At 56.6% G+C, this 26,849-nt stretch overlaps 1 protein-coding gene across 1 annotated transcript in view; it reads right to left on the bottom strand.

The window, feature by feature from the left end:
• Positions 1–26,849, bottom strand: part of CLSTN1 (calsyntenin 1) — a 225,498-nt gene that overhangs the window by 10,796 nt on the left and 187,853 nt on the right. The window lies entirely within an intron of this gene.

The raw sequence follows: 26,849 nt of genomic DNA on the forward strand, positions 1-26,849 counted from the left end.
CCACACGGACACGGGACGGGGACAGCGACAGCGACACCGGGACACCGGGACACCGACAGGGGACGGGGACACCGCGACACGGACACGGGACAGCGACACCGGGACACCGGTACACGGACAGGGGACGGGGACAGCGACACGGACAGCCACAGGGACAGCGGCAGGGGGACACGGACACGGACACCGAGACATGGACACCGGGACACGGACAGGGATCGGGACACGGGGACCGGGACAGGGACAAGGACACCGGGACCGAGACAGAGATCGGGACAGGAATCGGGACAGGGACAAGGACCGGGACACGGACAGGGGACCCGGACAGGGACAAGGACACTGGTACCGGCACAGAGATGGGGACAGGGACCGGGACCGGGACACGGACACCGGGACCCGGACAGGGGCCGGGAGCCGCTCCCGCCGGGGCGCACGGAGCGAACCCACCGCGGACCCGCAGCCCAGAAACTTTTTTTTTTCTTTCTTTTTCAATCAAAACCCCCGGCCCGGCCGCCGAGAGCAGCGTGACAGGAGGGAACGAGACAGCGACAAACAGCCGGGCTGCTGTCCCCTTCCCTTCACTACCGACACCTCCGTCCCCAGGGCCAGCGCACTGTCACCGCCCGGTGACACAGCGGCCGGGTTGTACACTTACACACCAGGTACTTCCTTTGGAAACGAGCTCTTCTCTCACCGCACCGTAATCGCCACCCAGCCAAACCTCGCTCAAGCAGGCTTGGCGTGTTTAGGAATTTATTTTGGAGGGTGCTGCCTTCTGCAGGTTCTTTATAGAAAAAGGAAGCTGCAGCAACTTGCGTTTACCCCGCACACAACCTGACAACAAGAGCTTTTCTGACTTTATCCTCACTGCAGGCTTTCTTTAGCTACTCTGACTCCTCAAAAACCCCCAAACCCAGGAGACAAAGCTCTGTCAAGGCTCATTCCCAGTCGCTGCTCTTACACATTCCTGGCTTCCCCCTTGTTCCCTGGTTTCCCTTTTCCCCACTTTTCCAGCACAAGCCCCACCTATCTCAGACAAACCACCAGAAACACCCTGCCCGGCGAGCGCTGCTTTTATTTTGGGTGATGGATGTGGCTCCACAGCACAGCTTCATTAAGTCTTGGCAGATAGAGAATGGAGATAAATCCAGAACTTGCATTTCCACTGACTTGTGGTGCACGTATCCCTTTCTCCTCAGTTCGAAAAAAACCAGCTCGTCAGGTCATCAAACATTGTTGAAATAAAACCCAGAGGAAGGGCTCTTTGCCTTAACAACCACAAATAGACAGGCAGAGCATTTTCTGCCGGTGTCTCCCTGTTTTCTACAGCAGGAGTGTGGGAGGTCTGCACACAGGAGTCACCACTCCGCAGCAGGGCATCCTCAGAGCTTGTGCTTCAAAACTGGGCAACAAAAGGCCAACAATTCTTACTAGAGATTCTCATCACCTCCCATTTTCTCAGCCTGGGCATCTCGGTGGCATTCCTGTCACCTGCTGTTGTCCCCTCCCCACCGCAGGGCAGGGCAGCAGCTGAGCACACATTCCTCCTCCAGCCCCAAGGAATCTGCAGCTGCCCAGAGAGCAGGAATATTTGGGCACTGCCCAAAGGCACATCTCCATTCAAAGGCAGCATTGTCTGCAGCTCAGAATAAAATCCTAAGGAAGCTGCTTGTCATGTAGCAAGGCACACAATGAGAATCCCCCGTTCAGAATTTCACCTTCAGAGGGAGATAAAGCCACACGGTATTTGGTGAAAAGACACAGAAAATCTCTTCTAATGACTGGAATTCACCCCACCAACTACTAAAAGAGCTTTCTGACACACAGCTGCACTCTGCATCTTATAAAGCACCGGGTGAGCTGTAACTACATAAATTTACCTCCACTGTGATACAGAATGTACTGATATAACCTTTAAATTTTAATTTTTTTTAATGGCTTCAACAAGGAGTTCTCACTTTGGCTTTGCAGCTGGTAGGAAGCTGGGCAGAGGCACAGTTCTCCATTTACTGGGAACCTGGTCATACGCCTTGGGGCCTTTTAGTGCTGATTAGGAGCTGAGAGCCCAGAGCACCTCTGACACCACGTGCCTTCACACTGCGCTGTCCCCTGGCCTCAGTGCCACACCAGCGGGACACTCCTACCAGAGATGGGGACACCCCGTGGGACAGCACAGGGGCAGAGTCCTGCTCTGGCTCTGTTTGACTGCCCTGAGGTGCTCCAGGCTCGGGGCTGGGCAGGGAGGAGCTGCTGGGCTGCTCCTGAGCCCCCCGACACTGCCTCACTCCAGCTCGGGGCACACACGTGTGAGGAAGGAAAACCTCTGCCCCTTTACGGGTTTGGGGGGTTTTATCAGAAACCTTTTCATTTCGGGTAGCCCAGTTGCCTTCAGCACTCTCACTTTAGGCCACAGATGGAGTGACAGCTCTGACTCCCAGTGTCCCCAGCACAGCCAGACAGTGTCCCCAGCATGCATAGACAGTGTCCCCAGCACTGACAGTGTCACCAGCACAGCCAGACAGTGTCCCCAGCACAGCACAGACAGTGTCCCCAGCACAACATAGACAGCGTCCCCAACACACCCAGTGTCCCCAGCACAGCACAGACAGTGTCCCCAGCACAACATAGACAGCGTCCCCAACACACCCAGTGTCCCCAGCACAGCACAGACAGTGTCCCCAGCACAGCATAGACAGTGTCCCCCAGCACTCCCAGTGTCCCCAACACAGACACTCAGTGTCCCCAGCAATCCCAGTGTCCCCCAGCACAGCATAGACAGTGTCCCCAGCACAACATATACAGTGTCCCCAACACACCCAGTGTCCCCAGCATGCATAGACAGTGTCCCCAGCACAGACACTCAGTGTCCCCAGCAATCCCAGTGTCCCCAGCACAGCATAGACAGTGTCCCCAACACACCCAGTGTCCCCAACACACCCAGTGTCCCCAGCACTCCCAGTGTCCCCAGCACAGACACTCAGTGTCCCCAGCATGCATAGACAGTGTCCCCAGCACAGCAAGACAGTGTCCCCAGCACTGACAGTGTCCCCAGCACAGACACTCAGTGTCCCCAGCACAGACACTCAGTGTCCCCAGCACAGCATAGACAGTGTCCCCAGCACAACATAGACAGCGTCCCCAACACACCCAGTGTCCCCAGCGCAGCATAGACAGTGTCCCCCAGCACTCCCAGTGTCCCCAACACAGACACTCAGTGTCCCCAGCAATCCCAGTGTCCCCAGCACAGCATAGACAGTGTCCCCAACACACCCAGTGTCCCCAGCACTCTCAGTGTCCCCAGCACAGACACTCAGTGTCCCCAGCACAGACACTCAGTGTCCCCAGCAATCCCAGTGTCCCCCAGCACAGCATAGACAGTGTCCCCAGCACAACATAGACAGTGTCCCCAACACACCCAGTGTCCCCAGCACAGCATAGACAGTGTCCCCAACACACCCAGTGTCCCCAGCACAGACACCCAGTGTCCCCAGAATGCACAGACAGTGTCCCCAGCACTCTCAGTGTCCCCAGCATGCATAGACAGTGTCCCCAGCACAGCATAGACAGTGTCCCCCAGCACTCCCAGTGTCCCCAACACAGACACCCAGTGTGCCCAGCACAGACACCCAGTGTCCCCAGCACAGACACCCAGTGTCCCCAGCACTGCCGGTGTCCCCAGCACGGTGTCCCCAGCACTCTCAGTGTCCCCAGCACAGACACCCGGTGTCCCCAGCACGGTGTCCCCAGCAGAGGTCACTGCTGGCCCGGCACAAGGACAGCTCTCCCATCACCGCTCCCATACCCAGCTCCTCTGAGGAGGAGCCTCCAGCAGCAGCAAAGGGCCTGGGTCACCTTTTCCTCCATCAGCCCCCAGCTCAGACCCTCAGCCCGGGAAAGAAGCTGAGGCCAGTTTCACTGAACCCATTAAAAAAAACCAGTTAAAAAGCAGATGAGCGCTGCAATAACCAGAACCTTTAACGCCTGAGATCTCAGAGCACCACGCAGCTGATTCCAGCCAAGGAAAGCAGAACAATTCCTTCTGACCCTCATTAGTCTGAGAACAACCAAGACACACAACTGCCGCCCTGCCCTGGGGAACGCGGGGTTAAAGGAGTCCTGCCCATCCCTCGGCACAGCCCGGGACTGGGAGAGCCCAGGCACAGACCTGCCCTGGAACCGCAGCAGCATTTAGAGAATAAACCAGCCAAGGGTTTTACCAGCACCTGAGCTCTTCATTTCCAGGGGAATGGGAGCGTTTTCCTGAGCCAGCCCCCGATCCTCGGGGTCAGTGCCCGGGCTGGATGAAAAGTGGCTGAGGGAAGGCTTTTGAGGGAGCTGAAAACCCTCGTGTTTGTCCTTTGTGCCTTTTTCCAGCATGTGACAAAAAAAAAAAAAATCTACATTTCTTGTACTCCTGGCCCAGATTAAGGACCTAATCCTTGGCTGCTTTAACCCCTTCTCTTCCCCTTTGGATAGTTCTGACAGCTTTTGATCCAGCTCAGCTGAGAGACACCCAGGGCTGCTCAGAAAGTTCCAGAATGTTCACTCAGAGCCCCCAGAACCATCTCTCAGCAGCTGCCCCCCTCCAGACACCTTTCTCCAAGGAGATTCAGAAGACTCAAGTGAAAAAACCACAAGGAAATACCTTCCCCATGGATCCACCACGGAAAGGAGCCCCAGTGCAGGCAGTTAAAGAGCGGCAGGAATTCCATCCAGCTGAATTCCAACAGCTCCCACTCCCCTCCAGCAGCCAGACGTGTCACCAGCACCCTCATGTCACCACAGCGACTGAAAAGGAGGGAATTAAAGCCAGTTTGGGGTCAATTCCACATCCTCCGGAGACACGAACTGAAAATAAACGGAATTAAAGGCAGTTTGAATTTCTCCCCAGTCGGCTGGGAATCCCCTTGAGGCAGCTCCTGCAGTCACAAACCCTCAGCTGCTGGCAGGCTCAGGGTGGGGACGGAGGAACATCACCCAGGAAAAAGCTGCTGGATGAGGCTTGAGCCCCTCCTGCCCCATCCCCAGGGGGCCCGGGGCAGAGTTTGTACCCCACACACAGCACCCACCCCTCAGCAAGGCCAGGGGCTTCTCCTGCAGCAAGCAGAGACTGCTCAGTCCTTTTAACCAGCCCCATTAGCACAAGGAGGTGTCGTCAGGCTGCAGAGATGGCACAAGGATTCCAGCCAGCACCTCTCAAAATATATAAAAAAAAACAACCCAAAAAAAGCCATGAGCAATGAGAAATTTTTTTTGCAGGCAGAATGTAATTAGTGACACTGCTGGAACCCAGCCAGCGGCAATCAATGGATTAAAAGATGCTCCAAAGTGTTGTGATAGTTATTAATTTCAAATTTAAATGAGGGGGATTAATACGGGATATTCCTTCACGCTGCGGCTGTGTGGGGAAAAAATAAAGATATTGAAGTTGTACATTCCATAAGGAAACAGAGAATGCCACCAAGGAATACCAAAATTCACATTTAGGACCCGATGATCAGCTCAGCTCTGGCTGCAGCAGGGACAGAGGGTGGCTCTGTGGCAAAGGCACTTTGGGAAAGGGCATTTACACACGAGGCAAAGAGCTGCCTGTGCCCTGATCCCCCTGGAATCACCCCGAGATGTTTCTGTAATATTCTCATTACCCATAATCGCGAGGTGTGGGCTGCACCTCTTATATTTAGCAGTTGGAAAATAGGCCAGGCTGTAGGGATTCGGGGGCTGTAGCTTTCACTGCCCAGCAAACACACTGGGCAAGGGGAAGGGCTGGCCTTTAGCACAGGTCAGACACAAAAGGTGGTCACCTGAGCCCCAGGCTGGGGAAATGCACCTCCCTGAAACCTCACCGGGGGTTTCACGGCAGGGCTTTGGGACAGAAAAAGTGCAAAGCAGCAACAGGAACAACTGGGAAAGGAATGGTGCAGAGAGCAGAGCCCTCCAGGGGGGACAAAGAACCAAACCTGCAGCGCTGAGTGCATCCTCTCCAGCGCCGTGACATCAGTGACATCAGTGACACGGTGCAGCCCCCGGGCAGGGGCTGAGGGAAGCCCAACAATGTGCAGCACTTCTAGGGCAGTATACTTGCTGATTGCTTCCTCGACTATTGCTCACAACAACCAGCTAAGACACTGCCAAAGAAACACTCACAGCTGGCAGCACAGCTGGGATCCTCCTCTGCTCTGCTCTGCTCTCCTGCACGGAGCCTGGCCACAAACACAGGGTCAGGCAGCGGCTGCAGCAGTGCTGAAGGAAAAGCTTTCAAGGGAGAAGAGGCTCAAATTCATAAATCCACAGTTATCCTGTCCCTTACCCCCAAATCCTGCCCAGGGCCTGTCAAAGTTACCAGTATCACCAAGACAAACACAGCTGACTTGTCTGTGATCTGCCTTTATCTCAGGACCCCACACCACCCCTCAGGCAGGACAGTGGAACAATAAAGGGTTTCCAAGTGCTGAGGAGTTTGAGACACAAAACCTGCTTAAATACAGGTTTTATAATATAAATATCAATAACATAAATATCAATAATAGAAATAGAAATAATATAAATATCTATAATGTCAATATCAACAATATAAATACCAACAATATAAATATCAATAATATCAATAATACTATACCAATAATATAAATATCAATAACACACATATTAATAATATAAATATCAACAATACATATATCAATAATACAAATATCAATAATACAAATATCAATGATAGAAATATCAATGATAGAAATATCAATAATACAAATATCAATAATAGAAATATCAATGATAACGTCACAGCCCTGCTGGAGTGTTCTCTGCAGTGCTCAGGGGGCTCAGAGGCTGCCCAGGAGGAGAATTCCCAGGGCACACACGGAGGAAAGGCACCAGCACTCACCTGCACGGAAGGCAGAGCGCCTTGCTGTCACACACGGCAGCAGCCCGGGGTTCTCCAGCACTCCAGCAGCCCTCAGCTCCTGCCAACACAGGCACACAAACGTGGGAAGAAACCCGCAGGACCAAGGGACTGGTTCCCCCTCAGGTGACTGATTGCCCAAGGGCCTCTTGTGCAACACCTGAGAGCAAAGGTGCTGCCCAGGAGGGCACCACCCCGGCTCCTGTCACCCCTGGGGGTTCTCAGACCTCCAGCCCCTCCCAATGCCCCCAGCTTCAAATCCCAGCACCCGGTTTGTGTTTGGGCAGCAGGACAGAGAGATGAGACTCTCAGTCATTTTTTGCTCTCACCCCGCTGTGCTCACAGGGAATTATATTAAATTATTATATATTTCCTCTTCCACCAAGTCCCCAGGAGCCTGCCGTGCTGCAGGACAAGGGCTGAGCCCTCCAGGCTGCAGGGCAGATGTCACAGCCCCAAACTCCTGCCTCCCACCACGGGCAGTGTCTGGGAGCAGTTTTCACAGAAATTTCACAGGATTAAAGACAAAACTCTTGGGTTTCTTGCCAGATTCCCCCCCAAGCTCGGTGGGGTGGCAGTGCAGGAGGTGGGGACAGCTCTGTCCTCCCGGGGGGCACACAGAGGTGTGTGTCACACCCACGGGGTGCTGTGACAGCAGAGCAGGGACACTGGCAGGACAGGGGCTCCATCCCCAGCAGACTGCACCCTTAAAAACCCCTCTGAGCTGTGACCTTCTCGCCCCGAGGAGAAAAGGGAACAATTCTAAGCCACCAGAACCAAGAGCTGCCAAGAGCACCCACCTGCCCCATGTCCCACCCTGATCTGTTTGAACAAGGAGTCCCCATTGTCCCTCCAAGGACAGCCCCAGGACAAGGCACAGGATCCCAAAGGCAGTTCACAGGTCAGGGACAAAAATGGGAGAGCAAAACAGTGTGGTGCAGAAGAGGAAGATCCTCCCTCATCCTCCTGCAGGCTGCAGAATCACCCTTTGGGGAACTGGGAAACTTTCCTCTGAGCCACTGAAAACTAAATATGACAGGGCCAGGGGAACGTCATGGGGAACATCTTTGCAGCAAGATAACTACCCTGCTTTTAATTTTTCAGGTCATTTTAGCTCCCCTCTGCTGCTATAAGAATATCTGCTGCTTTAGGAAAGGGGCAAACAAATAAATCCACAAGCACAACTTAAAGAGGTGCCACTCCAAGTTTATATGATTTATATGGTCACATTCAGTTGGATTTTCCATTTAAGGGCTCCACTAGCCCCAAAATGGCAATTTGCTCTTTAGAGAAAAGATAACACATGACCTGTTTCCCTTCACCTTGACTTTTGGGGTGCTTTGGCAGGAGAGAGGAACCCCCCAGCGAGTCCCTCCTGTCTTTAGCCAGTGAAGAAAACCATCACCATAAAACAACAAGAAGCTGAGGGGTGTGGGAGGTGGAAAAACCCTCTCCTGTTACAGAAATTCTGCATTCCAAGAAAGGTGAGAAGGTCCTGTCAGGTAAGATGTGCAGCAATGACTTTGTCAGCACAGAAATATGTGATACCACGTTCAGTGTGCTTCGTTTCACCCAGCACATTTGTTTCAGTTCATTCCCTGCGTTGTGTCTTCCTCCTGCTGTCAGCAAGGGGAGTTTTACTCTCTGCCCAGCCCCTGAGCTGGGAACTGAAGAATTGCACTAAAGATCTGAGCAATTCCCCCTGAAAACCTGATGCAAACAGATCCTCGGGAGCTTCCAATATTTCCTGTGGTAAGGCAAAACAGAGCTGAATTTTCATCTGTGAAATGCTGGGGTGAAACCCAGCGAGAGGAGAAAGTCTGAGTGAAAAAGACCAAGGGACAGTTCTCACACCTCAGACAGGTTTAGGTTGGAACCAGCTCCTTCCACTGCCTGCCTTAAACCAGGCTGACTTCAAAGCCACCCCAGGCTGCCCAGGGACCTTTATTCAGGCTGTTCTCAACCCTTTCCAGCCCTAAGCCCTGGAATGCAGAAGTCTGAGCTGAGTCCCTTGCTCTCACCAGGGTGAGCTGCCCTCCCAGAGAAAAACCAGCCTCAGCAATCCCAGGAGCCCAGACCAGCCACGGTGGTGGTGGCAGAATGAGAACAAACCCTTTCCTTCTCCCCAAAGACACCAGCCTCTCCTCCTGTGAGCCTCCAGGCAGGAGGGGAAGGGCCTCGCTACTCCAAAGACACTCCTTCCCTGACCTTCAGCCTCACAGACAGGTTTCCCTTTAAAAGCTAACACTTGACAAATTTGATAAATTCTGCCTTTGGCTTGACACAAATCCTGCAACAGGAGGATCCTGAGTTTGAGGTTAGTTCCCCCAAAGGTTTTGGGGTTAGCTCTGTGTTATCCCACAGAATCATCCAGAAAAGGCTTTGACTCCTGCCAATGCTTCTTAAGGCCTGTTTTAATGCATCCTTCTCCTCCGAGCTCCCCACAGCGCCCCAGTTCCCCAAACACAGCCCAACAACTCCTGGCTGCCTTTCTTTAATTAATCACAGGGCAGAAACTTCCCTCAAGAGACGAAGTGACACTCCCTGGAGAGCAGAGAGGTTTACCAGGTCCCCCCAGGGCTGTGGCAGGAGCTGATCCAGGTGCCAGGAGCCCCTGAGGTCCATCTGGGGGCCCAGGTGAGCTCATGGCGCTCCCAGGTGAGCCCACACTCCTGATCCTGCTCCCAGGTGAGCCCATGGTGCTCCCAGGTGAGCCCACACTCCTGATCCCAGGTGAGCCCACACTCCTGCTCCCAGGTGAGCCCACACTCCTGATCCTGCTCCCAGGTGAGCCCACACTCCTGATCCCAGGCGATCTGCTCCTACTCCCAGGTGAGCCCACCTTGCTGTTCCCAGATGATCTCCAGCTCCCAGCTGATCCATGCTCCCAGGTGAGCCCACCTTCCTGCCCAGGTGATCCATGTTCCTGTTCCCAGGTGATCCCATGCTGCTGCTCCCAGGTGATCTCCTGCTCCCAGGTGATCTCCTGTTCCCAGGTGATCTCCTGTTCCCAGGTGATCTATACTCCTGTTCCCAGGTGATCCATGCTCCTGCTCCCAGGTGATCCATGCTCCTGCTCCCAGGTGATTCCTGCTCCCAGGTGATCCATGCTCCTATTCCCAGGTGATCTCCTGTTCCTGCTCCCAGGTGATCTATACTGCCAGGTGATCTATACTGCCAGGTGATCCATGCTCCTGTTCCCAGGTGATCCATGCTGCTGTTCCCAGGTGATCTATACTCCCAGGTGATCCATGCTGCTGTTCCCAGGTGATTCCTGCTCCCAGGTGATCTCCTGCCCGCAGGGCTGATCCCAGGCGGGGCAGAGGCTCCGGGAGCCGCAGGCTCAGAGCTCCCCGGACAGTCCCACCCCTCGGGGACTCCTCCCAGCGCTGCCACCGCGGGGGAAACGGGACAACACCTTTGCCCCGAGCTGCAGGTGGCTGAGAACAAAGCAGAACCGAGAGCAGCAGGGGCAGAACGAGCTGCTGCTGTCTGTAAAAGGCGGCAAACCAGTCAAAAATCACCCCAAACCCCCAGAACAGTCCTGGGGTGGAGGCAGCAGCTGCATGCCAAGGCCAGCTGATGGTCCCTGTCACCCAGGCCAGGGGACACTGGGCTCCCTGCAGGGACACTGAAAAGGCACTTTGGGAGCCCTGGGGTCACACTGGGGGCTCCCAGGAGTTTCTCTCCATAAACTTTCCTGCACTCCCTGTAACAGGGAGTCAGGGAACACCCCTGGAGGATTGCAGGTTGTGGCCACAGCCAAGGTGTGCAGCACAGCTCTGTTTTGTCACTCAGTCCCCCACTCCAGGAAATACAGACAAAAAAAGGTCCATAAAACACGGTACAGTTAAGGACACTATGAAGAAAACCTGAAGCAACAATATCCTCCCATCCCTTAAAGGCATTTAATGGAAACTCCACCTCATCTCCCCCCAGTGAACCCTCAGCTGGGATCTCACTGAGCCTAAGCCATAATAAATCCCCACACCAGGACAAGATGAGGCCATAGAATCAATCCACACATCACCCACTGAATTTCTCCCCTTTCTGTGCAGGGAGAAAGCAGCTCACACAGCAGCCCAGACCTGGGCTCCTTCCCCAGCAGAGTCAAACAATTCGTTCTTTGCCACACTCAGAGCAACTTCTTCCTTTCTTTTACATTTAAATTTTTACTTTTTCCATGAAGACAAGCAAAAAAAAAAAAAACCCAAAAAGCCCTTTGCTTTCCACACTCCAGGAAATTCCATTCTTCCCCTTGCAGTAACAATGAGTAACAGCTTTCATCACTTTCTTCCACCCTCTTCTCTCCCAGATGGGACCAGAGACGTCCAGCAGCAGCAGCCCAAGCTCTGACTGGCAGGATTTGCCAGCAGCCCTGTCTCAGTGGCCAGGAGAGCACCTTTGTGTCACCCAGGATGTATTTCACACCTCAGTGCACGGCCTTGGTGCACCTTCTCCTCCCTTTAAACCGTTCCTCATCTCACTCGGATAAAACACCCAGACTGGACCCAAATGTTCTTGTAAAGCTGCCCTTCAGCAGATGCCATAAACAGACAGATCTTGTCGGGTCCCACGAGCACCAGTTTGCTCCAGAGAAGGTCTGTGAGGGGCTCTGGAGCTCACTGCACCAGCTCTCAGCTCCACCAGCAGCTGAGTCAGAGCTGGGAATTGCCAGAGCTGCTAATTGTGGTGCAGACAGGGCCCAGACACATCAGCCTGCAGCAGAGGCTGCTGCCAGCCCAGCCCAGGCTGCAGGGATGCTGCTGCTCCTCTGCAGAGCCAGCACAGCCCGAGGACACCAGCCTGGGGATTCTGCTGATTCAGGAGCCAGGGCATAGCCCAGGAACTGCAGCCAGGGAGGAGCAGCAGGGCCCTGACTGACCCACCCAGCAGTGCAGAGACAGGGCCAGGATCAGGGCCAGGATCAGGGGCCAGGCTGGGATCAGGGAACAGGGGCCAGGCTGGGATCAGGGATCAGGCTGGGATCAGGGACCAGGGGCCAGGCTGGGATCAGGGATCAGGGATCAGGGACCAGACTGGGATCAGGGATCAGGGGCCAGGCTGGGATCAGGGATCAGGGGCCAGGCTGGGATCAGGGATCAGTCTGGGATCAGGGAACAGGCTGGGATCAGGGTACAGGCTGGGGGATCAGGGATCAGGGACCAGGCTGGGATCAGGAATTAGGCTGGGATCACAGGGACCAGGCTGGGATCAGGAGCCAGGCTGGCATCAGGGATCAGGAGCCAGGCTGGGATCACAGGGACCAGGCTGGGATCAGGGATCAGGGACCAGGCTGGGATCAGGGATCAAGGATCAGACTGGGATCACAGGGGCCGGGCTGGGATCTTTGGAGAGCCCCCTGGACATGCCTCCCTCCTTTCCCCAAGGCCAGACCCACCCAGCTGTACATTTGTTACCCTCAGATGCTGCCCAGGCTGCACCTCCCTGACACAAAGGACCATCACCTCTGCAAGATGCATTTTGCAGCTCCCCAGGAGTGCAGTGCACTATTCCAGACCAGGAGAGAGTCCTGCACCTCAGCTGCCTCCCCTGCAGACTTACATCACCAAGGGGAAGATTCCAGCTCCATTTCCAGTAGCATGCAATTCTTTTAACTCTAATTCCTCCTCCCAAAGCCTGCTCTGGGGCACTGGGTGCAGGATCCTTTACCCAGGGCTGCTCCAGGCAGGCTGGGCAGAGATGGAATGCCTGGTCACTTCTCCTACAACACCTTCGAAGGAAAACAAAAATAAATCCATAAAACTGAGGGCTTGAATTAGATCCCCACTCTTGTATAAGCCCCTTCAGCTGAGTCTCCCTCTGGAAAGAAAACAATGGCTCATGTGTTATTAACTTCTCTCCGTTTGCATTGAGAAATGATCTGTACCAGTTACTAGAAGATTACTGCTGGTTTACCTTAAAAACACAAGGAAACACAGACCTGCCTATAAAAGTGACTGCTTCTGGAAACCCCAAAATGCCCTGGCATGGATAGAGCTAATGAAATATCCAACTGGTGAGAGAGGGGCTGCCTACAGGTGAGTGCATTTTATATCAGACACAGAGCACGGATAGGCTCACGGGTTTACCTCAGAATAAAGGTAAAGCAGAGCTCTCCTGCCCCCTGTGAGCACCTGGCTGTGCCATTTAACCTTCCCATCACACAGGCAACGAGGAGAAAACAGCACCGGAGAGGATGGAGAGGAGAGTTTGTGCCAAGTGTGGCAGCACAGGGGAGCAGCTGCCAGCTCCTCACAAAGATTTCAGCATCCAGCTTCATGTTCCCCGTGTAAACGCCTGACAAGGCAATGCATCACAGAGAGCCCGACTTCACATCAATTCCCTGTGTCACACAGCAATCCTTGTGTCACACAGCCCAACTCCACACCAATTCCTGTGTCACACAGCCCAAACCCACAGTAATCCCTGCCTCACACAGCAATTCCCTGTGTCACACAGCAATCCTTGTGTCACACAGCCCAACTCCACAGTAATCCCTGCCTCACACAGCCTCACACAGCAATCCCTGTGTCACACAGCCCAAACCCACACTGATCCCTGTGTCACAAGGATTTGTCTCACAGCTCCTCAGGACCCCCAGGCTGAGCTATTCCTGTGTGGGACCCCCAAAACCCAGCCCAGCATCCCCAAACTCCGCCTGCATCTCTCTATGAGGGGCCTGAGGGAAAGCAGGAAGAGGGAGGCACCGAGCGACAGGGGCTCACCTGGGCACGGGGCAGGAGAAGGGGCAGAGCTCACCTGGGGCAGTGCTCACCTGGGCACGGGGCAGGAGAAGGGGCACTCCTCACCTGGGCACGGGGCAGGAGAAGGGGCAGTGCTCACCTGGGGCAGTGCTCACCGGGCACGGGGCAGGAGAAGGAACAGCACTTACCTGGGGCACTCCTCACCTGGGCACGGGGCAGGAGAAGGGGCAGTGCTCACCTGGGGCAGAGCTCACCCGGGGCAGAGCTCACCCGGGGCAGTGCTCACCGGGCACGGGGCAGGAGAAGGAGAAGGGGCAGTGCTCACCTGGGGCAGTGCTCACCGGGCACGGGGCAGGAGAAGGAGAAGGGGCAGTGCTCACCTGGGGCACGGGTCAGTGCTCACCTGGGGCAGTGCTCACCGGGCACGGGGCAGGGGAAGGGGCAGAGCTCACCTGGGGCAGTACTCACCTGGGGCAGTGCTCACCGGGCTTGGGGCAGGAGAAGGAGAAGGGGCAGTGCTCACCTGGGGCAGTGCTCACCGGGCACGGGGCAGGAGAAGGAGAAGGGGCAGTGCTCACCTGGGGCAGTGCTCACCTGGGCACAGGGCAGGAGAAGGAGAAGGGGCAGTGCTCACCTGGGGCAGTGCTCACCTGGGCATGGGGCAGGAGAAGGGGCAGAGCTCACCTGGGGCAGTGCTCACCCGGGGCAGTGCTCACCGGGCACGGGGCAGGAGAAGGGGCAGTGCTCACCTGGGACAGTGCTCACCTGGGCTCGGGGCAGGAGAAGGGGCAGAGCTCACCTGGGACAGTGCTCACCTGGGCTCGGGGCAGGAGAAGGGGCAGCGCTCACCTGGGGCAGAGCTCACCCGGGGCAGTGCTCACCTGGGGCAGTGCTCACCGGGCTCGGGGCAGGAGAAGGGGCAGTGCTCACCCGGGGCAGTGCTCACCTGGGGCAGTGCTCACGGGCACGCGACAGGCTCCGCTCCTCTCCGCTCCTCTCCGCTCCTCTCCCCGGCTCTCCCGGCTCCAGCACGGCCGCAGAGGCCGAGCCGCGGCCGCTGCCCGGACAGAGGCGGGCTCCGGCCTGAACAAGCCCGGACAAGCCCCGGGAAAGGCTCTTCCTGAGCCCGAGACAGCGCCAGCGCCCGGTGTCACCGCGCGGGGACAGCGGGGACAGCGGGGACAGCCCCGCGTGCTCCGGGCACGGGCAGGGACAGGGATGGGGACAGGGGCAGGGATAGGGGCAGGGACAGGGACAGGGGACAGGGACAGGGGACACGGACAGGGGCAGGGACAGGGACAGGGCAGGGACAGGGACAGGGACAGGGGACACGGGCAGGGGCAGGGGCAGGGACACGGACAGGGGCAGGGACAGGGACAGGGGCAGGGGCACGGACAGGGACAGGGACACGGGCAGGGACACGGACAGGGACAGGGATAGGGACAGGGACAGGGACGGGGACACGGACAGGGACAGGGAGAGGGACAGGGACAGGGACAGGGTCAGGGACAGGGATAAGAGCAGGGGCAGGGACACGGACAGGGTCAGGACATGGACCGGGTCATAAGAACAAAGAGTCACAAGAAACTGAAGTCATTCCGTTCGCTCCCTCGGGCTGAGTTAGGGCCAGCCCCAGTTCACCAAGTTCATCCATCTGCATTTCCCCCCCTTTCTGAGCATTCCCATCAGCGCTGCACCCAGTTCCCTCGGGAAAGCAGCGTCTCCATCCTTCCCCAGCACAACCAGGATAAAAGGGAGGATCCTCCCCGATTCACTCAGCCCCTAATCTACCCACAGGCACAGCGCAAGGCTCAGCACCTGCTCTGCCAGGAATCCAGCGGGGACTGCCCTGAGGGTCGCCCTGAGGAGAAGGACGGGGTTTGCGGGTAGGAATAGCTGCCGCAATCCCGGGTAGGAATAGCTGCTGCAATCCCGGGTAGGAATAGCTGCCGCAATCCCGGGTAGGAATAGCTGCCGCAATCCCGGGTAGGAATAGCTGCCGCAATCCCGGGTAGGAATAGCTGCCGCAATCCCGGGTAGGAATAGCTGCCGCAATCACGGGGAGCAGTTCCCTGCTACTCAAAAGTTTTCCTCTTCAGCAGCGACAGAAATCAATCTATGCTCGGGCTGTGCTCGGGCAGGTGGTGTGGGGTTTTTTTGGTCGTTTTAAAAACTGGAGGAGCTCAGCGCTGAGCTCAGGGCTCAGGTTGGTGAGCTGCTGCTTCCCTCTGCTGGGAGCCAGGCACAGGGGACACCTTGTCCTGGGGGTGACATCTGCTGGCCTCCTCCGAGCTGCTGGAGAGACATCCCCCACCTGGCAGGCACCCAGGGTGACACGGGGGACAGGAGGGACAGTGTCCTTCAGGGACCTCTGCGGGAGGCTCTGACTGAGGGGTGGAAGAGAAGGGTCTCTTTGGCGGACCAGTTTAAGAGAACTGGGCTTTTTGCTGTCAGCTGTTCTCCCTCCCCCGTGCCCAGCACACTGCAGGGATTTCTATTTTGTTCCGTGCTCACATCTGCAGAACCGTCAAGAAAAGGGGTCAGGTTCGGTGCCTCACACGCAGAGGGGCTCGGGGAGGGAGGTTGGAGCAGCAGCACTGCGCCCAGGGGTGGTGCAAGGGCAGCAGAAAGTGCCACTGCTCACCTCCCACCGCTCCTCTCCTGCCTCTGCAGCCCCTTGCTTCTTCTCCAAACGACAGCCAGGGAAAATCGCTTTTCCTGATCCACCTTCTCCAAATCCCTGCCCCTTCCCGCCTGGGGAAAAGCAGCTGGAGGCCCTGGAGGTGGCACAGCACACAACAAGCACCAGGAGCAGAGCCGTGAGGATTTCCTCATCCGGGGGCTCCTGCAAACTGCTTCTCCAGTGCCAAAGCACCGGGCGCTGGCACCACGAGAAGCTGCACGCCAGGAAACATCAGCAAACATCAGCAAACCTCCCCCTGCTCCTCCTCACTGACATTTCTGTGGTCAGAAGGAATTAAGGTAACAGGTTTGCTTTGAAACACCAGGTTCAAAAGCCCCACACACTCCTTTGCAGCTCCTTCCAGAGCAGGGTGGCCAAACCAGCTCTGCCCTGCCGTGCTGCCAGGAGCTCCAGCCTGGCTGCCACCCTTGGGAGACTCCTGTGACCTCGGCAGGTGTGGCACCAGGGGCCAGGGGGACCTTCCTCCGCCCCTGGGGTGTCACTTTGGGGGCTGCAGCCTTCCTCTGCAGCCGCAGGGAATTACCTGGGGGCCAGAAAGGGCCCGGGGAAGAGCTTTATCCCCCAGCAGGGGAGATGCAGGGACCAGCCCTTGTGTCACTGCTGCCCTGCAGGACAGGCACGGGGCCCTGAGCATGCTGCAGGCCAAGGATCACCTGCAGTGCATCAGCAGCAGCTTCTCCCTGCTCCTGGCTGCTGCACAGTGCTCTGCCACTGTCACCTCTGTCCCCACAGGGCTGGGGCAGCCTGCCCGAGGCGGCTGCAGAGCTGCTGCTGCAGTGGTGGCTTCTCATCCAAGTTCACTTCTCTCTCCTGGAGCTGCTCCCTCGCCCTGGCAGGTCCCTGAGCCCCTGGGGACACAGCCACACACACTCCTGTCCCTCCTGGGCCTGAAGGACAGCAGGGAAAGGATCCAGGGAAAGGACCCAGGGAAAGGACCCAGGGAAAGGATCCAGGGAAAGGACATCAGGGAAGGGACATCCAGGGAAAGGACATCCAGGGAAGGGACATCAGGGAAAGGACATCCAGGGAAGGGACTCTGCATCCACCCACAGACACAGGGCGATGGGCTTGGCCAACTCAATCACTAAATGGCTGCAGGGCAGCAGCCCGGGCCAGCCTTGGCTGTCACAGCACTTGCAGCAGCATCTTTGCGTCCTGGGCGTCCACGGTCCCCCCTCCCCTTCCCCTGCAATGTCCTTTTTGGAGCGGAGTTCTCAGACAGGGCTTTTGCTGCAGTGCATCACAGAGCGGGTGCCTTGCCAGCAGAGCCCCGAGAGCTGCCCGCTCCCCGCCGGGGGCTGGCCTCGGTAACCGGACACCGAGTCCCTGAGCCGGGGCCGGGCAGCACCGAGCCCCCGAGGGGACAGCTCTGCTCTGCACAGGCTCCTGCTCCGTGCCACCCGCCCTGGGTCACCCTCCTGTGTCACCCTCCTGTGCCACTCTCCTTCTGCCACCCGCCCTGGGTCACCCTCCTGTGCCACCCTGCCTGTGCCACTCTCTCTGTGCCACTCTTCTTGTGCCACTCTCCCTGTGCCACCCTCCCTGTGCCACTCTCTCTGTGCCACTCTTCTTGTGCCACCTCCCTGTGTCACCTCCCTGTGTCACCTCCCTGTGCCACCTCCCTGTGCCACCTCCCTGTGCCACCTTCCTGTGCCACCCTCCTGTGTCACCCTCCCTGTGCCATTCTCCTTGTGCCACCCTGTCTGTGCCACCTCCCCTGTGCCACCTCCCTGTGCCACCTGCCTGTGCCACCTCCCTGTGCCACCTCCTTGTGTCACCCTCCCTGTGTCACCTCCCTGTGCCACCCTCCTGTGTCACCTCCCTGTGCCACCTCCCTGTGCCACCTGCCTGTGCCACCTCCCTGTGCCACCTCCTTGTGTCACCCTCCCTGTGTCACCTCCCTTGTGTCACCTCCCTGTGCCACTCTCCCTGTGTTACCCTCCCTGTGCCACCTTCCTGTGTCACCCTCCTGTGCCATTCTCCTTGTGCCACCTGCCTGTGTCACCTCCCTGTGGCCTGGGGAGGCTGCAGGAGCCCCTCCTGGTGTCCAGCCCCAGCTCTGGCTCCCCAGGGCTGCTGCAGCTCCCTCACCCCACAGCCCGGGCTGCTCCCAAATTTCCCGGGGTGGGTTTCTCCTGCCCCTCACCCCGAGGACCTTCCCCCGAGGGCCCTGTTCCAACACCTCCAAAAGCCCTGCCAGGGACACAGGTGAGGTGCCAGGGCAGTGACAGGTGAGGTGCCATGGTGAGGTGCCAGGGCAGTGACAGGTGAGGTGCCAGGGCAGTGACAGGTGAGATGCCATGGCAGTGACAGGTGAGGTGCCATGGCAGTGACAGGTGAGGTGCCATGGCAGTGACAGGTGAGGTGCCATGGTGAGGTGCCATGGTGAGGTGCCACGGCAGTGACAGGTGAGATGCCATGGCAGTGACAGGTGAGGTGCCATGGTGAGGTGCCACGGCAGTGACAGGTGAGATGCCATGGCAGTGACAGGTGAGATGCCATGGCAGTGACAGGTGAGGTGCCATGGTGAGGTGCCATGGCAGTGCCCCTGCACTGGCACAGTCGTGCTCCAGGAGGGGAGAGGAGAAGAGTGTCCTCAGGGTGCAGACACACTCCTGTGTCCCCTGGGAGAACAGGGGACATCCCAGAGCCCGGGAGCACCCGAGGGGTGACTCAGGCCCTGCCCTGCCCAGTGTGACCCTCAGGGTGCAGAGGGGCTCTCCACAGCATCCCCTCGCTGTGACCAGATGGTGCCCGGCCAGCCGAGCCTTTCTGATCCCAGGGCTGGCAAAGGGACACTCAGTGACACCCCAGCGGTGCTTTACACCCAAAAATGTCACCAACAGCTCAAGGTCAACAGACAGCTCGAGGCCATTCCCACTCTTTCCCTGACCGAGCTCTTGTCTATGAGTTCTCCAGGGCAGGGACCTTCTTTTGTGTCCACAGGATCCAACACAACTCCTGCTGCTGCAGCCAGCCAAAGGCAGCCTCCATAAGCACATCCCTCACCGAATTTTCCTCTCCCAGACAAGAGCAGAGCACTTCCAGTTCATCCCAGGGAAGCTCTGAAAATGTGCTAAGTTTGCCCTCTGTTTACAAATGTGCCCCGTTATTTGCTGCGGAATATTGACGCAAATGAAAACTGGTTGAGATTTGCCAAATTCCAGCCCTCCCTCAGCAGCAGCAGCAGCAGGGGCTGTCCCTGCTCAAAGGCTCAGTTGTCTGGGCAGCAGGGGAAAGGCACAAGGGCAGCCGGATCCAGCCCCACTGCAGCTCAGCTCTCCTGGCATAATTAGAAATTCTGGAGGCTGAGCTGGAAAAATTACATCTTAAGGACATTTATACCCAGGCACGGAGGTAGGGGAAGGGAACATTAAGATTCCCAGCACACGGGAATTCTTGTGTTCACGTGTCAGACAGGGATGGGCAGAATGCAATTTCCAGCAGCTGCTGAGGGGGTTTTGAATCCATCGGTGCATCACAGCACAGGGAAGTGGGCAAAGCTGCTTTTCATCAATCAGGGAGGAAATTTTCATTTTCCCAACCCCTCGGAGGAACAGGATGGCCAGAGACCCTCCTCCGGGCTCCAGGAGCAATCCTTAAATCCCACTTTTTATAGAAAACCCTTCCTCACTGCACTTCTGCGTTCCTTCACTCGGGATAACACCACCAGAGCTCTTGGAAGAAAGAAACTTGGAGCACGTGGGTTTGCTGCAGTGCTGCTCAGTACCCAGAGGCTGTCGTAAATCGAGGGAGGGAAGCAGGAGCACAAATCACCCTGGGAAGGAGCTCCATCCCTGCACCAGGCCCAGCCTGCACTGCTCTGCTCTGCCTGAGCAGCCCCGAGGAGTTCAAGCAAATACACCCAGCTACTGAATGTCTCTCTGCCCTTTGCAGTGGGGCACCAGGCACAGGAGCCGTGACCTTCTCCAAAAATACCTCTGCTGTCACTGGACCCAGTCCCTCAGGAACATTCCTGTGCCAGCCCCTGGAAACAGAACTGAAAAGTCGAGTGGCAAGAAGCAAACCACAATTTTAAGTGCCACTCCTTCACCGTGTGGTGGGGCAGAGTGGTCTGAGGCTCTGGTAGCAGAGCTGCCTGTGACCTGAGGGTTTCAGATGGCATCTCTCCGTGCAGCCTCATCAGCCCTGGACACAAACCTCCTCACGTCCTGTAAAGCCACTCCTCTCTCCAGACTCTTCACTCTTATTAAAATAAAAGACTCCAGCAGGAGCCAATACCCCAGGCAGCCCGAAATGCTGAAACTCACTCTCAAATTCACTGTGGCTGCTCTGCAGCTCAGAGGCTGGCATTACGGGAAGGGATCAGCTGAAATGTGGCCTTTCACCAGGCCCTGAATGCCTGCACTCAGGCTGTGCAGCACCTGGCCCAGGTTGTGTTCACTAAGGGTCCATCACGGGCTGCTGCAGGCACGGCACAGGAGTCTGAGGTGGCACTGGAGGAGCTGTGAGTCCCTGTGAAGATTTAAAGTGTGCTCAGGGCACCTTCGCAGGTGTGCAAAGCCAGAACTGCTGGGGCAGCAGAGGATGGACGAGCAGAACTAGCACAGAGTGCATCCCCCCTCCCCTTTGCCCTCTGGTGTCATTTTGGGGCTCTCCCTGCCTCTGCTCAGCGCTGGAGGGGTCTTGGCCGTGAGCTCCCCTCCAGCAGCCACAGACACCCCAAGAGGGGCTGCTGTCAGAACCCCCAGGTTTGTCCTCACCCTCTGCAATCATTCTTGTCTTCCCTCTGCTGCACCAGCTCTCACACGAGGAGAGCCCTTTTGGGGGGCTGCTGCCCACTTCTGGGGAGCAGAACTCCAGGGAATGTGGCAGCTTCCCCCTGGACACCTCTGGGGAGTCTGTGCAGTCCTACAGCAGCTCTGGGGGGTTCCTTCAGGCACAGGCTGATTTCCATCAGGACCTCTCCACAAGCCCCAGATGTAGGAACACCCTGGGGCATTTGCTGCCCCTCACCTGCACCAAGGGCACTCTTAACTCAGTTCCTTTGTTCCTGTTCCACACAGAGGGCTCTCCAAGAGCCCACAAACCGGTGCATAAGCCCGGTACAGGTGAATTTGAGTCCCCTTGCTCGTCAGGGTGACGATGTAAGGAGCAGAAGTAGCAGGGTGTGAGTGTGCTGCAGAAAGTCTGCATTAAATCGCAGGAAACTCAGGGGTCTGGCCTTCCATCTGAGCCCCCTCGTGCCTCCATGACTTCGGGGACGTCTCTGGAGGAAGATGTGAAAGTTTCAGTGGGTTTAAAGGAGCAGCCGGGAGCTGAGGGTGCCAAGGGCTCGTCTCTGCCATCAGCTGCCACCGTGTGACCTTGAGAGATGGCACACTCCAGCCCGGCTGCTGCTGCCGGGGACAACACTCACCTTCCCTGCACAGCCAGGTGACTTGTTTGAGTCCCCGTGTGCGCTGGGGATAAAACCCACCCCAATTAGCGAGCTCATCAGCGGGAACACCGCCGCTGCCCTCAGACAGAGCGGCATTGCCTCATTGCCTGAGCCCCAGCGGGGACCAGAACACCCTTCCCGCAGTCAGGAGGCATCGCCAAAGCGGGGAAGTCAAATATTGAGTCATTTCAGAGGCTCTAATGTCAGACAGCCCCAGCTGCAGCGGCTCTGAGATGTGCTGTGAGCACCGAGAGCCTCCTCCAGACACGGGATATCAGCCCCAGGTCTGCAGAGATCTCTGCACTGACAGCACTGCTATTGCAACAGATAATTGCTCAAACTGCATTTTTCCCCCTTGCCCCAAACAGTTCCCAAGGCTCTGGAATCGCTAAGAAACCGCATTTCAGCTAATAGATATTTTTACACTAGGAAAATGCAAGTTGCTAGCAGATATTTATGTCAAAGTGAATTTTTTTTTTTTTTTAACTTCGCAGTTAAAATAAACCAACCAGTCCTTGCGCCATTAATAAATCAGGCTGCACATGCCTCCGGAAAAGGCAAGTTGAACTCCTGCAGTCAGAGGCAGTGCTGACACATTCCCATGCAAATTCAACTTTGGACGGCTGTGGCAAGGCAGCAACGCCTCTGGAGGTCACAAACGCGTTTTCCCCGGTTCACCCGGCGCCTCCCGGCCTCGGCAGGTACAAGGACACGCTCCTTTGGGGAACCCTGCGGGCTCTGGGCACTCCGAGACACAGATCTTTTTAACCCATTGCGGGAAGAGGCGAGGTGGAAGCGGCCGGTTCGTGGCCGCAAAGTGCGCGCAGGAGCGCTCGGGAAGGATCCCCTGGTCCGGGAGAGATCCCCTGGTCCAGGAGAGATCCCCTGGTCCGGGAGAGATCCCCTGGTCCAGAAAGGATCTCCTGGTCCAGGAGAGATCCCTTGGCCCGGGAGGGATGCTGCTCTGCGGATCCCTCGGGAGGGATCCCCTGGTCCAGAAGGGATCCCCTGGCTCGGGATAGATCCCCTGGTCCAGGAGAGATCCCCTGGCTCGGGATAGATCCCCTGGCTCGGGATAGATCCCCTGGCCCCGGAGGGATCCCCTGGCTCGGGATAGATCCCCTGGCCCCGGAGGGATCCCCTGGCTCGGGATAGATCCCGTGGCTCGGGATAGATCCCCTGGCCCCGGAGGGATCCCCTGGCTCGGGATAGATCCCCTGGCCCCGGAGGGATCCCCTGGCTCGGGATAGATCCCGTGGCTCGGGATAGATCCCCTGGCTCGGGATAGATCCCCTGCTCCAGGAGGCATTCCCTGCTCCAGGAGGGATGCTGCTCTGCGGATCCCTCGGAGCGCAGCGGCTGCTCCGCATCTTAAAGCGGCAGCGCCGCATCCCCCGGCGCCCCCCGCTCCGGGAGGGACACGGGGACACGGGGACAGCGGGGACACGGGCGGGGCAGCTGCGGGAAGTCCCCGTGCCCCGGCTGCTGCTGCTGCTGCAGCGTGCTGCTGCACTCCTGCAAAGCTCCGCAGCCGGCGCGGGGCTCGGACTGCAGCACAACTGCACCAGCAGGAAAATCCCGGCACCTGCCTGCAAAGCCCCAGCTCCCCCTGCTCCCTCTGCTCGCTTGGCTCCTGACCCTTCGGTGGGGGTTTTCCCCCTCCCATTATTATATTTTATTAAAATTTGGGTTTGTCGGCTTGTTTTTTTTTAAAAAAAAAAACCCTCCACTGATTCAGCTTTCCTCACACTGGTCCCAAGGAGAATTTAAAAGGCAGGAAAGGAAAGGAGCTGAATGGAGTTTAATTAGCGAGCACGCAGCAGAAGTTGCACTTTTAAAGCTTTTATCAATTGTAAAAGGCAGCCGTGCAGGAGGAAGGACTGCAGCTTCTTTAAAACACCTCCCCTCCCAAAAGAGCGAAGGGAAGACACCCACAGGAGCCCTCCTGTCCCCGGCTTGTCCCTCCTTACCCCGATGGCCGTGAGGAGCTCTGCTCTCCCGGGGATGCAGCGCTGGAGGAGCAGCAAAAGTTGCAGCGGCTTTGTCGGGGCGGGCGGCGGGAGCTGGCACAGCGCTGTCACACGGCTCCCTGTGACACTGGAGGGATGCACAGCCCCGAGCTGCTCACACAGGCGAGGAGGGGAAAAAACACCACCAAAAACGGGGGAGGGGGAGTTAAAAAGTCTGAAATCCCTGACACTGCAAGAAGGCTGGTCCATGGGGCTGCTGTGAAGTCTCTCCCTCAGCCAGGTGAGCGCTCGGGAGGTTGGTCCCGCCGCCGTTCCTCACCTGGAGAGGATGCTCCTCCGAGAGAAAAAATTTAAAAAAAAAAAAAAAAAAAAAAAGAAAAAAAAGAAAAGCAAAGCAAAGGCAAGCAGGCATCTGCAGGAGCTCTGGAACGCACTGTGCCCCCACCTGAGCTGGTGGCAGTGCGGGGAGAAGCTGGCACTGAGGCAGCATCAGCAGCCTCTTCCTTCTCCGGGGGAGATGCAGGGAGAGTGCTCTGTAACCGTGCCAGAGAGGACAGGGGCTGGCAGAAGGAACGGGGGAAAATCCCATCCTCCACGGCATTGCCAAGAGGTCTTAGCCACATCAAGGATTCAGACAGAAGCTGCAAGTATAAATTATAAATTTGGAAAAAAAAAAAAAAAAAAAAAAAAAAAAAAAAAAAGAGACAAACACCCCAAACAAAAAGCTCACACATCCCCTGCGCGCTTGACATTGTTTTGTCCTGATACACAGAACAGTGTAACACCTCATCCAAAGACCTCTCACTAACTTCAGCTAAACTGCATCATTTCCAACCAGCTCAGGCCTGGGAATGCTTTCTGCCCTGTGTCATTGAATTCCTGCCCCTCACTGGTGTGACAAAATGCACGGTCCATCCCCTGACCGAGGCCCTGGAAGGCTGCAGGCAGTGGTGCTGTGCAGACCCTGCACTCCCCGGGGATCCAGGGCAGAGCACAGAGACAACAGGCACCAGGCCATTTCCTGCCCCATGGAAGGGAAGTGTCCAGAGGAGACACTGGGCTTTCATCCTGGAATTACCAAGATTCCTGGTCCTCTTGTTCTGTCCAGTGAGACTGAGGCATGGGAAACCACTTCAAGCTCAAGGTTATTGAAGGACATTTCCAGGGGCACAGAGCATTTAAAATATTTGGGCAAGAGCTCTGCAATGAGCTGGCTCTGGAACCAACAGTTGCAAAGGGATCATTTTGAAACAGGTTAATTTTTCCTCTTCACACCCCAAAGCATCACAGCAAAACAGCGAGTGCACCTCGGGGTCAATCCCAATTTATGAATGCCTTTTGCTGCCCCCCTTGAGAGCTTTCAGATCAAGAGTTCAGGTGTGCTGGTTATCCCCACCTCAGAGGGACCTGGTGCTGCCCTGGAGCTTTTTTTTTCCCTTTCAGCATCATCGCTTCTCCATTTGGGGATTGGTTCTTTGACTGGACCAGTACAGCCCTCAGCAGCACAGCCCAAAGCCCAGGGTTCCTGGAGGGATGGAGATCGAGGTGTGCACCCAGCGCTGCCCTCATCCCCCTCTGCAGAGCTCTGCGCCAGTTTGCACTTCTTCAGACCTGTTGCTCGAGGTAATGTGGTGAACGATCCTGCCTTTGCACCACCCCAGAAGAGCACAGGGACACAAACTGGGTACTCAGCATTGTGTTTAGAGTGCATCGTGCCCTGCAACCAGCCCTGCACTGCTGCAGCTCCTGCAGGGCACGGGGAGCATCCCCAGCAGGACATTCCCAGCCCACCCCAAAACCAGCAGCAAGGAGAGGGTCCCCTGAAGGGGAAAAACGTGCCACTGGAATTTTATCCAAACACTGATGGAATGAAGCATTTCACAGCAGTTCAAGGCCACAAACCAGAGCCACAGAGCGACCCTGCACAGACAGGATGAGGAGCAGCAGTGCAGAGTTAACTGCAGCAGACAGGATGAGGAGCAGCAGTGCAGAGTTAACTGCAGCAGACAGGCTGAGGAGCAGCCCCAGTGCAGAGAATTGAGTTAATATGCAGCAGACAGGACAAGGAGCAGCCCCAGTGCAGAGAATTGAGTTAATATGCAGCAGCCAGGCTGAGGAGCAGCCCCAGTGCAGAGCCTGGCAGCCCCGGGCTGTGTGTGCAGGGTGCCAGGAATGCACCATCCCAAACTCTGCAGCAATTCCCTGCTGCACCACAGTCCATTTATAGCAACGTGCTCGTGCATTTTGGTGCATTTCACTTTGCTGTTGCCACGAAGGGTTTTGGGTTTAAGCTTTATCAGTGAGTCTAATCCTAATAGGACATAGAGATAAGAGCAGAGGGACATCTTCTCAACTTTGCCTTCCCATTCAGCTGTGGGATGCTCAGGGAAAACCTCTGACTTGCCACAGCTGCACTGGTGCTCTGAGTGCAGCAGCCTGGATCAGCTCTGGTGTGCAGTGTAACCCTGCAGAGCTGGTCAGGAAACTGCTGGGCAGCACCCCAGTGCCCGTGATGGAGCTCAAAGGCCCAGTGTGCCATCCCTCATCACTCAGTATTTATTTATCTAACACACAGGAGCTGTTAAACTCCAACCAAGTCCCTTTGGGGAAACTCCAGTGAAGGATGAGAGCACTGCCTACATGTCTGTCTTGTGTCTGCTCTTCATGCCATAAGCCAGGAGAAGTCATTTCTGTCCAAAGCTGTCAGTGCCAGGCAGGCAGCAGCACCAGGTACCCACCGTGGGCTCCTTTCTGCAATAAATGACAGATCATGGTGCAGACCCAAAGCTGCTCAATCTCTGATCAGTCTGGACCACACTGAGGGCAGAGAACCAACAAGGATGGGTTTTTCTAAGAGCACAGGCAGAGAGGAGGCAGCCCCTCCACCTGTGAGCTGCCTCTGCCCCTCGAGCAGAGAGATTTCATTATATTTATGCAGCATATAAATAGTGTATTTACAGAGCATATTTATCTCTGATGTTGATGTCTCAGCAGTGGGGGTCAGTCACTGCTCTGTGGTTGGGTTTCTCAGCCAGGACAGCTACAAGGCACTCCCTTGGTTACTGCCCCAGGAGCCCCCAGGAGGCACGGGAATGTCTCTGGCGCAGCAGAGCCGAGCACTCTGAGGAACCTCATGTTTCCCCATCTCGCAGTGAAGAAACAGCGTGTT

The sequence above is a fragment of the Sylvia atricapilla genome, chromosome 22 (assembly GCF_009819655.1).
Source record: "Sylvia atricapilla isolate bSylAtr1 chromosome 22, bSylAtr1.pri, whole genome shotgun sequence".
Lineage (NCBI taxonomy): Eukaryota > Metazoa > Chordata > Aves > Passeriformes > Sylviidae > Sylvia > Sylvia atricapilla.